Source organism: Paramisgurnus dabryanus, chromosome 21 (assembly GCF_030506205.2).
Source record: "Paramisgurnus dabryanus chromosome 21, PD_genome_1.1, whole genome shotgun sequence".
NCBI classification, from domain to species: domain Eukaryota; kingdom Metazoa; phylum Chordata; class Actinopteri; order Cypriniformes; family Cobitidae; genus Paramisgurnus; species Paramisgurnus dabryanus.
The window spans coordinates 15,954,370-15,970,590 of record NC_133357.1 but is presented as its reverse complement, the minus strand read 5'-3'; the positions used below and the strand labels follow the sequence as shown (position 1 = coordinate 15,970,590).

At 37.6% G+C, this 16,221-nt stretch overlaps 1 protein-coding gene across 11 annotated transcripts in view; it reads left to right on the top strand.

Moving 5' to 3' along the window:
* The window catches only part of rap1gapa (RAP1 GTPase activating protein a), a 106,614-nt gene that overhangs the window by 42,304 nt on the left and 48,089 nt on the right, over positions 1–16,221 (top strand). For 2 of the 11 annotated variants that reach the window (XM_065285878.2, XM_065285876.1), the window contains exon 1: positions 15,292–15,481. The exons of the other annotated variants lie outside the window; for them this stretch is intronic. The gene's annotated coding sequence lies outside the window, so the exon portion shown is untranslated. Of the gene's footprint in view, positions 1–15,291; positions 15,482–16,221 lie in introns of those variants that run through there. 11 annotated transcript variants of the gene reach the window in all.

Genomic DNA, 16,221 nt, shown 5'->3' with positions numbered 1-16,221 from the left:
TATACAACCGGGAGGAGCGCCTCACGTAAAAGAGAAAGAACTCTATGTATGTTTTAAAGATCACTCTGCATCTGATTTCTATCAAAAGTCCTAAACAAAAGTGGAATTATCTCAGCTTTTTGATAAAAAATTGGTATTTTTGAAGAAACCTACCCATATTTGAGAGGTAATAAAAAGAGAAGTAATGAAGGTAGGATGAAACGGTTTTTTGTTTGAAAGCAGAGGGTCTGTCTTTTCATTTGGCATATTGTTTGTTTATATATTTAAAGAAGAACATTTTCTGAAAGGCATTAAACTTTTGTGAAAATCATGAAAAATGCTGGAGCTGGCTGGCAACTTTTTTTAAAAACACTGGCGGGGAAAGAGTTAATGCCAAATATTATGCAAAATCCACTTTTACAAGGTGTTTGGACGTAAATGTGTGTTGGCGCTACCACCCTACAAAAACACCCTCTCCTTCTTTTTTTAATCCTTATTAAACCAAGGCTGTCTTTTTATGCTGTTTCGATTCTCTTGTTAATATGACGTCACACAAACAAATCCCCGCCCACTGTTAAATTTACCCAATATCTTTTACCCAAAATTTCTCCACTCCAGGGCCCTAAGATACCCTTCGACCCCAGAGGGTTAAATATTTTTTCCTATGCCAGTGTAACATACAGAGTGCATGTAAAACACTAGGTGCATAGGTTCTTGTTACATGACCTGCAGTGTGATTGTGGCATTCTGAAAAATGTAGATGTTTTTAACTCGATGCGGTGCAGACGCGCCTGGAAAAAACTAGCATGACGCTTCCATTATGAGCATACAAACTGCGCCTACATTTGAAATAACAAACTTGAGCGTGTAAAAGTCATGCATATGTTGACTTTATTTACATTTACAGTATGAATAAGACACTATCCAAATAACTTATAATGCATTCAATGTGCATATAATGCATAGCATGCATTACATTTTGCGTGTTGCTGGGAATCAAACTCTTACCCATGCACACATAGTCCTCGACCAACTCAGCAATTGAAACATCCTATCAGGGTTTAACCAATAGTAATACTTAATATTGCTAAAGACAAGGGGAAGTCTAAGAAACCTGTTTGTTATTATTGCTTTTTCTGTTCCATTTGTGATCGTACTAGTGATGCAAAAATCACATTAACCGATGACAATGTTGTATATTTTTTATCATCTCGTTGGTCTGAACTGTTTATCCCAATGCGTTGAGATGCATTTGTATGTTTGACAAATACACAAAGAGAGAGATCATGCACGCAGCGGGTTTAGATCGGACAGTGGTTTTGGGATGAAAAGTCTAAAGCGCAGAGGACACATTGTTGCCACGGTGATGGCATGGAGCTCTGCTGCAGTGTTGGCAGGACAGAGTGTCTGAGTCTTTTTAGGATACTGGATGCAGATGGACAGCAGCCTTTCCAGCCCTGAAGGTCAAGCCTGATGAACCTTCTCATGGGATAAACCAGGCTTCTTTACAGTCTGTCCCTCCATCCGGTTCCTTTGCTGTAACCTCAGGATCAGCTGGCATCAGTCTCTGCTTCATTCAGCAACCAGCCTACATGCGAGGAAAGAGACCCACTGCACCCGACCTATGTTCTTTTTCATATGGCCGGCAACATGGACCGTGTTTAAAGAGAGGGCTGCCTCTTTGATTAATGGGATTGACATGTGATGGAGTTTGCAGCTTTTAAACGCACACATCAGTGTCTTTATGATAGGGAGACTGATAGGGAGTCTAATGCTGGAGTTGCGGTTTCTTTATATATTTTTCAGCTTTTGTGTAGCTTGTGCAGTATATAAAACAAACCGTGGCATCAGGTTTAAGTTAGTAAAGTACTGCAGTAGCTACTGTAACATGTAATAGGTGTAACATTAGATGTAGGATACAAATTTGATTGGTGACATAAATATTGCTAAATTTAAAATATTTTATCTCCAAATAAATGTTCCCTAGCTGTCACTTTTCAAAAAGCACACCTTTGCACCTGAAGAGTTCATATAAGCGCTTCAGAGGTACATTTTGGTACCAAATGTATACCAAATGGTACATGCTGTGACATTTTTAAAGGGTACTGCACAAGTACAAACTAAATGCCATTTTCTGACAATTTTCCGACAGTGTAGCTCTATCTGAATGAATTCAATAGCTGTGAATCTTTTGTACTGTAACTCTGTACCTCCCCCTCATAACAGCATCACCAGACACGCGCTATATCCGGAAACACTTAGATGACAACGCAGCACTCATATTACAGGCTGCTGGACCTAAACTATATCTAACGCTATCTCAGGTCATCTAAACCCATTCAGGGTTGAAAGAGACTCACCTTTCATCCTTTAGCGGAAATGGTATACACACTGTATACTTTTCCCATTAGCTACACGGTTTCATCAATCTCAGAATGACCCGAGGCTACGAGGAGGCACCTGTGACATTTTGAGGAGATGTTTTAAAAGCATGTCTTCTTGTTACCCTTTATTTGTTCAGTAACATCAAAGAGACATGCATGGCTTTGATAAAGTACCTGTGAAAGTGGAAAAATGTGACATGTCAGTGCGTCCAGGAGTGAGAACGGTTGTTCATTTTACTTTGCTTTCATCGCAGCACGCAGGTGTCGCAATGAGTGAACACAGACTCCTCAGACTTGAGCTTTTAAGTCAGAGGTTGTCATCTTCTGGAATTATGCTGCAAGCTTGTTCTGTTTCAGTTTATATAACTGAGATCATCAGTGAGCCAAGTTCCAGTTTTTTTGGTGTTCATAAACTAGACAGTGATATACAGGGACTGTTTTAAAGATGATACAGTGAGCTATTAAGGGGACACATGGTGTCCCAGATAGCCCCTTTAGTTAACAGTTTGTGTCTGACAAGATTGAGAAAGATGCCCACTGGTGCACACAACCACACACGACCAAATACACATTTAAAGTCAGAGTTTGCTCTGGTAAAGTGTAATGCTGTGACTTTGTCGCTGCGTGTCACCCGTCTCTTTCAATGAGGTTTTTAGGAGGCGTTCCTAATTCCAATCGTCCTAGAAACAATTATAAACAAATGAATAAACGTCCACTGCAGTAACTGATGAGAGACGGTTGACGTGAACTCCACTGCTTCACTCCTATTGGTAGTAACTCTCAAACTTTTCTTAACTGGACATGCCCACTTACTGTCGCCAATGGTCACTGTCGATTGTGTTGTCCAGAAATTGCCATGATTCTGTTGAAGTGAATGAGATGGTGTCGCTCTGCCATTGCTAGTCGTTTATGGTGTGCACGCAGCGAAAGGTGGGACTGATTAGAAATCATGATCATCATGAAATGATTTAGATGTTAAATCTGGCTTATGAAAATTAACCATTGGTTTACTACAGTTAAAAGCAAAAAGAAACATGGTTGCTACTTTATAGTTAAACCATGTTATCACAAAATAATGATGTCTTTTTTCTTCAAAAACCATAGTTACTATAGTAGAACTGTGGTTTGGCCAATGGTGATCAATACACTGTATTGATGGTTATACATGGTACATTTTTGTTAGCGTAAATATTGTCTGTTTCTCAATTCTAAGAACGCAAAGAACGGACTTGCGTTCTCGTGGAGACTGGTCTTGCAAGGCGAAGTCAGAAGGTCGCGAGAACACAGAACGCACTTGTGAGAATTGAGATTTGTGCGATCTTCCTTTTGGTCACTTGACCTCCCCAGATTTTAGCGCGCAAGTCTGCACTCGATGCATCCTCGATATCAAGAACTCATCCGGGTATTTCATGCGTCCTCTGTTCTTGTGTTCTTGAGAATTGGAATTAAACTTCAACTGTTAATGATGACGTAGAGCGAGGACACAAGGACGCAAGATCGCTGAAGAACGCATATTGAGAAACAGCCATAATGCCTCATACATCTTGAAAAGTGAAGCCGCTGGCTCTTTGATCGCCCCCTGGTGGCTGGCTTCAGACTACAACAAACTCACGAACAACAGTTTACTTCCTGGGATTGGTGATGTAGACAAGACCAACATTATCATAATTCCTCCCGCTTCGGACTCACAGCCTGCAAGTTAACTTCTGTTAGCAACCAAATCTTTCAAACATGGTAAGGAGCGTCACATTTACGGCTGACGTCAGACACAACGTACAGATTAGCTGGCCAATCAGGGACACGGCGCTTTACAAATCTGTGTGTTTAAGGAAGAGAGTGAAATCTGAAAAATAATGTGTTTTTAACCATAAACCACGCGAACACATTGTATTATACCAAATACACAAAATAATGTTTTTAAGCAATGAAATAGGTGCTCTTTAAGGTAGTTGTTATCACGCTGATATATGTTCAATTGTTCAAGTTTCATTTTAGCTAGAAATTTGATGCTATAGAAACGAGGCGTGTTGTTATAATTGGTGTGGTTGAATTGGACGCACACGCATTTGGTGCTGAAGTTCAATATCGCGGCTCCGCCTCTTGCTCCAGAGACGATTCCTTCTGAACATGGCCGGATCCAAACAGATGTTTTTACGCAACATGGCGGCGCCCAAGGTCGGACATTTTTTGCTTCAGTCCATCTTTTTTTTAAAGTCTATGGGATAATTGAGTCCTGTGTACAATTTAGATTTAAAATGTAATGCATGAGGAGGTGTTGCAGTTTTCTTTGGTTAGTTGACAAAATGTGATATATTTAAATGTGTATTTTGCTCTGCCAAAGGTAAATTGGGAGCTGTTAGGCTACAAAAATTGGAGTCAGAAAATATGGTTACTTTTCTTTGCCTTCATTTGAAAGCCACATTATTATGGGGGGGGGGGTATTCTGTTATTTTGACTCTTTGTGTTTCAAAGAAACAAAATAATTCAGGTAAAAATATTTTTGTGCAAACTTAATTCCCAGAAATTCCCACATTTCTATAAATTAGCAAAAACATCTGTGCGATGAAAGTCATATTGACACTGATTGCTGTTTTATATTTGATTTTTTCCCGGGGATGTAAATGACTGTACAAGAGAAATTCGTTTTTTCGTGTACTGTATCTAGTTTGTAAAAGTGCTTGAATCCTGACCTGTAAAAGAGTGTTTTTGTATTGTGGGATTTCAATAGATTTCTATTTTAGAAATGTGGTCTTATTGAATCAGGGTCTTGCTTGTCACATTGGTGCTATATTTAGTCAGACGGTTGCATGTATAAGACACACAGAGACAGTCTGGACTGATGAAGTATGACAGCTCTCTTCTCCCTTCTCCTTGAAACTCACACAAACAAACACACACACACACATATCTACAATAACACATTGATGCAAAACCAAGAGCAATGTTTGTTGTCCATGCATGCTCTAAAAAAAACTCTTCATAAGGACTGTGAAAAACCTATTGATGTCTTAAAAAAACACATATTCCAGAGCTCTGGTCAAATTGTCTGCATGTTTAATCCAAATATCCACTTTAGATAATTACAATTTATACATAATGAATTTTCATCAGGTTGCCGAAAACACACACGCACGCACTTTATTCATGCATCCAGATGAGACAGAGACACAACAGGTACCAAGTATAAGATGCCTTAATACTATAATTATTTATAGTATGTTAATCAACTTCAGTACAAATTTGCATACCCTTTCCAAACACTATTCGGCACAGTGATGATGTTCATATAGCGAGGGAGGCAAATATTAAAATATTTTTTGCCTGTAAAAGAAACTGTGAATTTAAGAGGTGTTTGGTGCCTAAAGCTTATGGGGGTGAAAAGTTGATGTAGAGCAGTAATAGTCAAAGCACACAGAATGACATACTCCCACAGGTCATAAAATTGTGATTGTGAAGTATCGTTGCAGTTTCAGACAGCGGATTAATGGAGTCCCAGTGTTTTATTGTACAATTATTTTGTTAAAAAAGGAACAGCACTGAAATTTATGGAAAGCATTAGCGGAAAGCCACAGCGTTTCTTCCTCCCACATTGGTAAAAGGCCAAAAATGTACCCATCTAAATGTGCTGCAATAATTTGATAAGGTGACATTATGCAAAGTCTAAAAGATTTTGTAAAAGTCTGGAGAAAGACTTTTACTCTATGAGAGATAGTAATCTGAAAGTGCAAAGAAGAATGCGTGTATAGGAAATATCATGAGCTCAGTATACAATACAGTACTGTAAACACAACAGAGGTCAATGTAAAGTCCCACCATGATAAAAACAATGTGTATTGGGTCAATTTAGCAATGTAAGACAAATTTTTAGGATCTAGATAGTCCAGATTAATATAATCAAAGGTCAATGAATATGCATGCAAAAGTGTGACTCTCCCAATGTTTTTAATGTAATCTTATTTAAATAATTATTTTGGGTTCAACATCCCTCTTTTCTGCATGCTCAGTGCAGCCCCTTTCTGAATTCAACAAAAAAACAACTCCCTCTGAGCTCTTTAGTTGTTGAATATTTTAAAGTCATGTGGAATCATAAATGTAGAAACACAGTAGGTTCACCTTGATGTCTGCCATGCCCACATATAACCATAACACTCGGGCATGCTGTGCTTCGTCAACACATTCATTGATGGCCAAGTTCTCCCCCAAACATGGGTTTTTCATTCAAATACCTTCAGGGCCAGAGGCACCATGGTGTTTTCTGATGGGAGAGACAGGGAGAGATGAGATGCATGTGAGATTGATTCACCACACATTAAAGCTCAGTCCAAGCTTAGATGAGGAGGCTCTGGCAGAGACACAGCCGGTTCTCTCATTTGACCCATTACAGACTCGGTAGGACAGCAGCTAGAGGAGAACATTATCTGTGCCCATGGAGAGAAGCCAGTGTTCTGGTACATGTTAAGAGTATGAATTTATCTGAATTCTAGATGCTGATTGTAATTGTATTAAAATTAATGGCATGGCACAATGGAAAGTACTTTTTGTGGGCACAAAAGATGACAGCATTTATGCATTAATAGATTCTTGTCCTAAAAAGGATTCACTTATTCTGATACACTTATTCTGTTGAGTCTTTCTTAAAGGTTCAGCATCAGGAAAAGTCATCTGACAAGTCAGATATTAATGAAATAAATGTCCTAAAATATTATACTGTACCTGTCCCCATGAGAGCTGTATAAGCAAAACATTTCAGGGAAGTGACGTGCACTGGATTGGCCAATCAGAAAACACTCTCTGCCTTTTACGTGTTTGGGTTTGCTGTTGGCTTTATCTGACTTTTTGGAAAGAGGGCATGTAACCAAAGAAGAATAGTCAGTAAAATGGTTAAATTTACCCTTTAAAGCCTCCGATATCAAACAATCGATGTGATGCTAGTTTTTCTGGTTTTCGCTGCACACAGAGGAATTTGTCTTACTCCTAACAGTGTGGATCAAATGATATGTATGCAGAATTTAAATGTGTATATACACTCACCTAAAGGATTATTAGGAACACCATACTAATACTGTGTTTGACCCTCTTTCGCCTTCAGAACTGCCTTAATTCTAAGTGGCATTGATTCAACAAGGTGCTGAAAGCATTCTTTAGAAATGTTGGCCCATATTTATAGGATAGCATCTTGCAGTTGATGGAGATTTGCTGGAGGTAGCCATCAGAGGATGGGTACATGGTGGTCATAAAGGGATGGACATGATCAGAAACAATGCTCAGGTAGGCCGTGGCATTTAAACGATCCCCAATTGGCCCTAAGGGGCCTAAACTGTGCAAAGAAAACATCCCCCACACCATTACACCACCACCAGCAGCCTGCACAGTGGTAACAAGGCATGATGGATCCATGTTCTCATTCTTTTTACGCCAAATTCTGACTCTACCTTCTGAATGTCTCAACAGAAATCGACACTCATCAGACCAGGCAACATTTTTCCAGTCTTCAACTGTCCAATTTTGGTGAGCTTGTGCAAATTGTAGCCTCTTCTTCCTATTTGTAGTGGAGATGAGTGGTACCCGGTGGGGTCTTCTGCTGTTGTAGCCCATCCGCCTTAAGGTTGTGCGTGTTGTGGCTTCACAAATGCTTTGCTGCATACCTCGGTTGTAACGAGTGGTTATTTCAGTCAAAGTTGCTCTTCTATCAGCTTGAATCAGTCGGCCCATTCTCATCTGACCTCTAGCATCAACAAGGCATTTTCGCCCACAGGACTGCCGCATAATGGATGTTTTTCCCTTTTCACACCATTCTTTGTAAACCCTAGAAATGGTTGTGCGTGAAAATCCCAGTAACTGAGCAGATTGTGAAATACTCAGACCGGCCCGTCTGGCACCAACAACCATGCCATGCTCAAAATTGCTTAAATCACCTTTCGTTCCCATTCTGACATTCAGTTTTGAGTTCAGAAGATTGTCTTGACCAGGACCACACCCCTAAATGCATTGAAGCAACTGCCCTGTGATGGGTTGATTAGCATTAATGAGAAATTGAACAGGTGTTCCTAATAATCCTTTAGGTGAGTGTTTATGAGGAGCTCAGATGCAAAATCCGCATGAGACAGTTATATTAACCAAATTGCACATATACTTTCACTTCATATCCGCTTTCAGGGCAGTCAGAAGTAACGATTTGTTGGCAGAGTTTGATAAAAAAAAATGCTAAGGAGAAAACATGTCAGATGCACTTAGAGGGTTTTGCATCTGAGTTTATGCTTACACACATACTGAAATGTGTATACATATTAAAATATATTTCCATTTATCCAGGCCTAGTCAATGTATGTTCTGGAGTTCAAAAGCTCTTTTTCCAAAACAACACATTTTTAATAGTATTTAGTTCTTTATTTAGTCATTATTTGAATGGTTAAGACCATCTTGCTTCATTTGTGTGAATTGGCCTGAAGCAGTGCTGAAGATCAATGAGATGAAAGGCAGAAGCTAAACGAAAGTCTGCATAAATATATTTTTTAAGTCTTTCTGCAGATGTTCCCTAGTGGATCGGAGCTGAAACGGTTAAGCAGCAGATGGATCTTGAATGTGTGTATTGATGTCTCCATGCATGTTGATTTGGGGCAATTAACAGCATACACTGATATGTACTAGCTGCTTTGTTAAAGGAAAATCAATATTTACAGATAATGAAGTGCATTGGCTGGTTGCACCTGCTCATTTCATGGGTGGGGTTTAATATTAATAGCTCTCCACCTCCCACAAGATGTTTGCATGTTGATTGGAACTTCAATCTCTGTGTATTTTTCGGTCACTCAGCGTCAAACCTAAAGTTACATCAGTCTGCCCCTGAGAATTTGAGAACATGAGTGCGTCATGTGATGCACTTGTCATCCTGCTCTTCTACAACAAATATGCATTAGTAGAGCACAGCGTGAGATTTGATACTATGATTATGTTATGACTATTAAAACCTGTCGTTGGACTTACCTAACAGCTACTCTAGATTATGCAAATTGTATAGAGGTAAGTGCGTTATAGGTGTGCGGATATTTCGGTGCTTAACACCCACACAGGAGATCAGATTAGTGGCTTGGTTGTGATGCTGTTGTGTTTTGCTCTCATGGTGCTAATCTGAGTAGATTTTTTATTTTTTGCAAATGCACAAGGGAACTGGGGAGTTGTTATAAAAGTGCTGTATTAAATTTAATCAACTTGGTTTTGCAAGTCAATTTAACCTACTATTTTAAGTTTTGGGTAATGATGAGTTGACATGAAGTAGAAGAAATGTTTAACTTAATTTGTTAAGCAACACAAAAACATGTTAATATGATATAATTTTACAGTGTAGCAATAAGTATTATCTGATTATTTAATATACAGTATAGGAGTCAGCACAGTCCAATACTGGATAGGCTAACAAAAAATGTGACCCATGCTGGCATAATGAGTCGTAATGCACACCATCTAATTTTGAGCTAGAAGCAAATGAAAGTATAAATGTCGATTTTTGTCAAAATAGTTTTTCATTAAATAATTACATTAAGCCCTCATCTAGTGATCTCAATGGAATAAATAGTCATTAAACATCTAAAATGATCTTTATTTGCATGTTTTCTGAGAGGTGTACCATCCTAAATGCTTAATCTATTACAAAGATGCGTCTTCATCCACATGCACGTCTGACATTTTGGTTCTGGTTCATGCAGGAATATTTGATGTTAAAAGAGTTATTAGATGAAATGATATATATATATATATATATATATATATATATATATATATATATATATATATATATATATATATATATAGTTGTGCGCTCGCACGTCTGTGCATGCTTCGGATTATATATATATATATATATATATATATATATATATATATATATTAATCTAGATTAATCTCATACAAAATAAAAGTAATTGTTTGCATATATGAGTTTGTGCTGTGTGTAAATATGATGTATATTTAAACACACACACATACGAATATATACATTTAAGAAATGTTTTGTTTATATATAATTTTTAATTTATATATAATATAGAATATATAAAAATATAAATAAATATATATACACATGTAAATGTTTCTTAAATACATAAATGAATGCGTGTGTATTTATATATAAATAATAATTACACAAAGCACAAACTCATATATTGTGCAAAAAATTACTTTTATTTTGTGTGATATTTATCTAGATTAATCTATGCCCAGCACTAATATATATATATATATATATATATATATATATATATATATATATATATATATATATATATAAATATATAAATATATAAATATATAAATATTAGTGCTTGGCATATTCTCTCAAAGTGAGTTTTGAGAGAAATCTAGTTGAAAAAATGTGAGTGTTCAAAAGCAAAACACCGCATCGCACCTTAAAGTAACCATAGATTTAGCACACACAAAGTCAAAAACAATACTATACGAAAAGTATAAGTTTTATTGTTTGATTGACATTGAGACAACTCATTTTTGAAAATGTGCTCATTTCGATTCATTTTGCCCGCAACGGTCACAAATAGTTATTTTTAGCAACATTTATTTGAGGTTTGTTTTGCAGAATATGTGTACAGATTATGTAATTTAGTGGTCCATTAAAACCATAACAGTGTATTGAAGCAAATGCACACCTTGGTGCAAGTTAGAAAGAAAACTTGTAAAATATGGAATATTACGACTGCATGCTTCAAAATGTATTAATAAACCACTGAAACCATACTCAGACCTTTGCTGGAGAAATATATACCGTACAGGGTATGCGACAAATTACTGATTGTTTTTTGTTTTCAGCTTCTTATAAATGCAGATTCGTATGCATAGCGTTACCTTGGTGACATGTCATCTTAAAATTCCTATCACATAATGTTTAATTTCACAGAAAACCACGTTTGAAAAGCACAAGATGTACTGAAGACACTTTCATTTCTCAGAGGTTGTTCTGTAATAGCGCAGGAGACCTAATGAAATTCAAAATGCACAATGTTTGAGTTCATTTTGAATCTCTGATGTTTGCAGACTTTGTTGTCTTGGCAAATCTGAGGACTGTTTTTGAGACATTGTTAACATCATCCTTGAAATGCTAAAGGAGACAAGTGAGATTAGCGGAGTTTCGTTCCCAGTACACTAAAACAGTGTATCAATTATGCTTAAAAATCTTACGAACCTTATTCCAAGTGGCATTTCCTTCGGTTGGCCGAAAATTCTCAAATTGGCCTGGGGCTTTTAGGCCATCCTTAGTGTAAAGCCTGTTTGTGTAGGATGAGAGCAGAGGGAAATGGGAAGATAGAGAGAATTCATCAAACTCCTTCAAGATTTTCTCCCCTGTGCTTGCGTTAGACTTGTCACATTATTATTCATATATTCTAAAACATTTCGGATTATCATTTGAATAGATTAATGTTCTGGAAAGTATGCTGGCGCGTACCTCGGGAGGAAAAGTTTAAGCCTTTCCTTCTCAGTCAAAAATGCACAAATGTATTGAGTAATGATGCTCTCAAAGTCAGATGCATGCATATCTGTCAACCCTCCCGTTTTGGCCGAGGTACTCCCGTATTTGACTATTCTTTCCCGCCATCATCCAGTTTAAATGATTTCCCATATTTCTCCCATATTTTTAGCCTATCTATAAAAAATCCCACAGGACGTGTTTGATGTTTGCTACATTCACCTCCGGTAAAGCAGGCGGCATTATATCTGTAACATATCACTCAAAGACACCCACCAATGAAACAAGAAGAAAAGCTTCACGAGGATGGATGACGGATCGCGTGCAAAGCTACAACCGATGCCATACAAACAATGATACAAGATATACACTGCAAAAAAAAGATTTCCTTACTTAGTCTTTTTGTCTTGTTTTTAGTACAAACATCTAAAAATTCTTACATCAAGATGCATTTTCTTGATGAGCAAAATAACCTAAGAAAATACATTTTAAATGTACTGTAAGTGAATTTGTGCTTAAAACAAGCAAAAAAATCTGCCAATGGGGTATGAAATTTTTTTATGAAAAATATTTTTTCTTGAATTAAGTTTAAGAAAAAAGTTAACTTATTTCAAGTTATTTTTTTCTTACCCCATTGGCAGTTTTTTTTTTTGCTTGTTTTATTATTTTTTTTAGGTCATTTTGCTCATCAAGAAAATATATCTTGATTAAGATTTGTTATATAGTTCTATTGAAAACAAGACAACAATACTAAGTAAGAAAGTCATTTTTTGCAGTGTACCCATACATTTTCTTGCATAGTAAAGAGGGGGGGGGGTGTTAGGGTTCGGAAAATTTCCCTTATTTTCAAATCCCGATGTTGATGGGTATGGTCATAGTAATGAAGGGGGGGGGGGGTGTTAGGGTTCGGAAAATTTCCCTTATTTTCAAATCCCGATGTTGATGGGTATGGTCATAGTAATGAAGGGGGGGGGGGTGTTAGGGTTCGGAAAATTTCCCTTATTTTCAAATCCCGATGTTGATGGGTATGGTCAGATGCTTCTTTCAAAAGCACCTAAGTGCTCAGTGTTGGTATTGGTTTGAGCAGTTGGTCCAGGCGATTTGGTTATAAATTTAATCTGCCAAAAATTCTCTTTAGTGTGAGTCATATTGTTTTGATATTTTTGTTCGCCTAAAGACAGATACCGAAACAGGGATGGGGTCTGTTGACTAAAGAAAACAACTTTTCTCTGAGGCTGTTGTCTAGATGTACTAACTGATTTTGGTTTGAGGATCATTTTTTGTGCAGACTGCAATGCAGTCCGTCTCTCGGAGGACATATGGAGATGCCAAACACCTGCGAGGCTCAACAGCCTCTGTTCAAACAGGTGTAAGTTATCGTGCAGAGAAAGAAATCAGATCCTCTTCAGATAAATGCTGTATGGCGGCCCCTGGCTAAAGGAAACACTAACCTGGGTGTGTGCTGAAATAATAAAAAATCTTCTTAACCAATGCAGTAAATTTAGACTTGTGAAATACACAGGATAGTTCCGTGAGGTTTTGTATAATGTAAGATGCCCTTCTTTAGAGCACCATGGACTTTATCAAAATCAAAGAGATGGAACATCCCAAAGATGAAGCGTTTCCCAGTAAATGAAATTTGGTAAGAAATCTAGTTTTAATCATTTTCTCTACTGCAGCATTCTAAAAAGGCACAGGGTGCAAAAGTTCATTGAACAATGTTTATGGCTTCCTTTGTATAAACTGAAATGTAAGTAAGTAAAGTGAGAATATTCAGTGCTTTCATTGATCTCATCCTCCTAACAACTCATTCGCTTTTTTCATGCCTTACGTCAGTAAATGTAAAATGTCAAATAGTTATCTGACTATAATGTCATATTCTGCTGCTTATATAAGCCCTGTACCTTAACACGTTCTCATTTATTCTCTGAATGAACAAGATTCACATGTGCTGTGTGTTTATATAGTTTCAAAGCCAGCGGATTATGTTCACTGCTTACTACAATTCACGTCAATGGTTGTGATTAGAGATTTTCTTCTAATCCCATGTTATGCTGTGAACAGCACAATTTTGTTGTCATGCAGTACATGTGCAGCGCATGCAGACGTCTGTTGCGGTAAAATGCTGTCTGGGTGGTTATTTAAGGACTTGACCGCAGTGTATGGTGTACATTTGTGACTCTGCCTGTATATTGGATTATGAGACTTTAGCCTGGATTTTACAGGCAGTGTCACATATATTACACTAATGTAGCTTAACTGTTCACGATACAGGAACTTTGACTAAATTGTAAGCAAGGAACATCTTAAAGTAGCCTAATTGTTTCTTAAAGGAAAACACCACAGTTTTTCAATATTTTACTATGTTTTTACCTCAAATTAGACAAATTAATACATGCCTGTCTTTTTTCAATGTGTGCACTTAATCTTTGTACAGCGAGTTGTGAATGTGTTAGCATGTAGCCTAGCCTCATTCATTCCTTGGGATCCAAACAGGGATATTTAAAGACTGCTACATGAGTAGGTACACGAGTAAGTATGGTGGCACAAAATAAAATATGGCGATTTTTTTATGCGGATAAAAATGAGAACTATATTGTATGGCGGAAGAGCACTTAGTTTGCAGCACTTCGAGTTCTACTTCCCCTCTCGCTCAAACTTTGTCAGTATTACTGCACCTGAGGTTAAAGTGCTGCAAACCAAGTGCTCATCCGCCATACAATATAGTTCTCATTTTTATCCGCTTTATAAATCGCCACGTTTTATTTTGTCCCACCATACTTACTCGTGTACCTACTCATGTAGCAGTCTTTAAATTGGGAAAACATGGAAGTGTTTGGTGCCTTTTTAAAATTAATCCCTGTTTGGATCCTAAGGAATGAATGGGGCTAGGCTAAATGCTAACACATTCACGACGCGTTGTACAAAGATTATGTGCATGCATTGAATAAAGATAGGTATGTATTTATTCGTCTAAGTTGAGATAAGAACATAGTAAAATATTGAAAAACGGTGGTGTTTTCCTTTAAGTACATCTGTGGACCTGGGGTGCCTTCACCCTCACTGTGTGACAAGCTGTGATGCTATTTCAAGACAATACTTTACATATTAAGTTTGTTGTATTTGTATTATAATCGTCATACAGTTTCTATGGTTTCCATTATTCTGCTTGACTTTCTTTAAATCATCAGCTTTTTATTTTCATCCTAAATTAAGAGGCTTGTAAGAGGAGACAGGAGTAGACAAAAGGGAATTTTTTACAAAAATTGAAATGTGACATGCTTTTCAATTTTTTGTGAATTGGTTGCCTGGGCAACAGCATGTGATGTGATGGGGAGGTGTGTGTTTAATTAAGCCAAAGCACCCCGAATATTATAGTAGCATCAGACAGCTCAGATGGACAGCCCTCAGTGTTTGAATGAGAGGGGGAGGGGACGGGTGTTCAAGAGAGAGAGAGAGAGAGCACAGATGGGAGGGTGAGAGACACATAAAGAAAGAAGAGAGAGAAAAAGAGCAATAGAGTAAAAGCGAGATAGACACGCAGGCAGGAAATGAAGTGTGGATATACAGTATAAGGATCAGTGCATGTAGCAGGTGTATGACTGACCGTCTCGCGGAGAGAAGACCCTACATCTGTTCACACACAGTGAGTAATTGCACCGTATCTGCTTAAAGGAGTATTAAGTGTGACAGTGTGTTTGGCATTTGCTACGCTGGATAAGCACATTGGCGGGACGACCGGAGCAGCAGGCAGGTGCGCGATATAACAGCAGGGTTGTATGCTTTTCGAGATGGGCAGACTGGCACAAAGGAGCCAGGATTTAGATTTATTTACAAATATAATAAGATATGCATTTGCTGGAGCCATGATCAGTTGTAACCGATATCCATTCAACAACAAACTTCAAGCACTGTACGCTCATGGGATGCTTGAATTGACCTGTGAGCATCTAGTGCTTTGTACTTTATATGCAGCGTATGCATATGCAAACTAATAGTTAAATTTTTTTGAGATTTTTTACCTTTTTGTAATTTTTTTTTTTTGTCAATTTCACCCTGCGGTTTCACACACATGCATTTCTCTGACAGTAATATGGTTTTGAAATATTGCTGCGTAGTAGCAGCACACCGGGAGAGATTGCTTTACGTGATTTTACATGAAACTCATTCCTCGCTTTCTCAGAGCGCTGTGATGTATTTTAAATATCTGATTTACTCTCTATGGAACTTTGCTCGGCAAACCGAGAGAAATGGAAGTGGGGGGTTGAGAAGCGAGAGGTTTCAGCTGAATTTTGATATGGCAGCCTGGAGGAAAAATCTTTCTTGGGTTCATTCAGTTGCTGTTTAGTATGCACACAAATGCTGCTTAATTAAACACAAATTAGA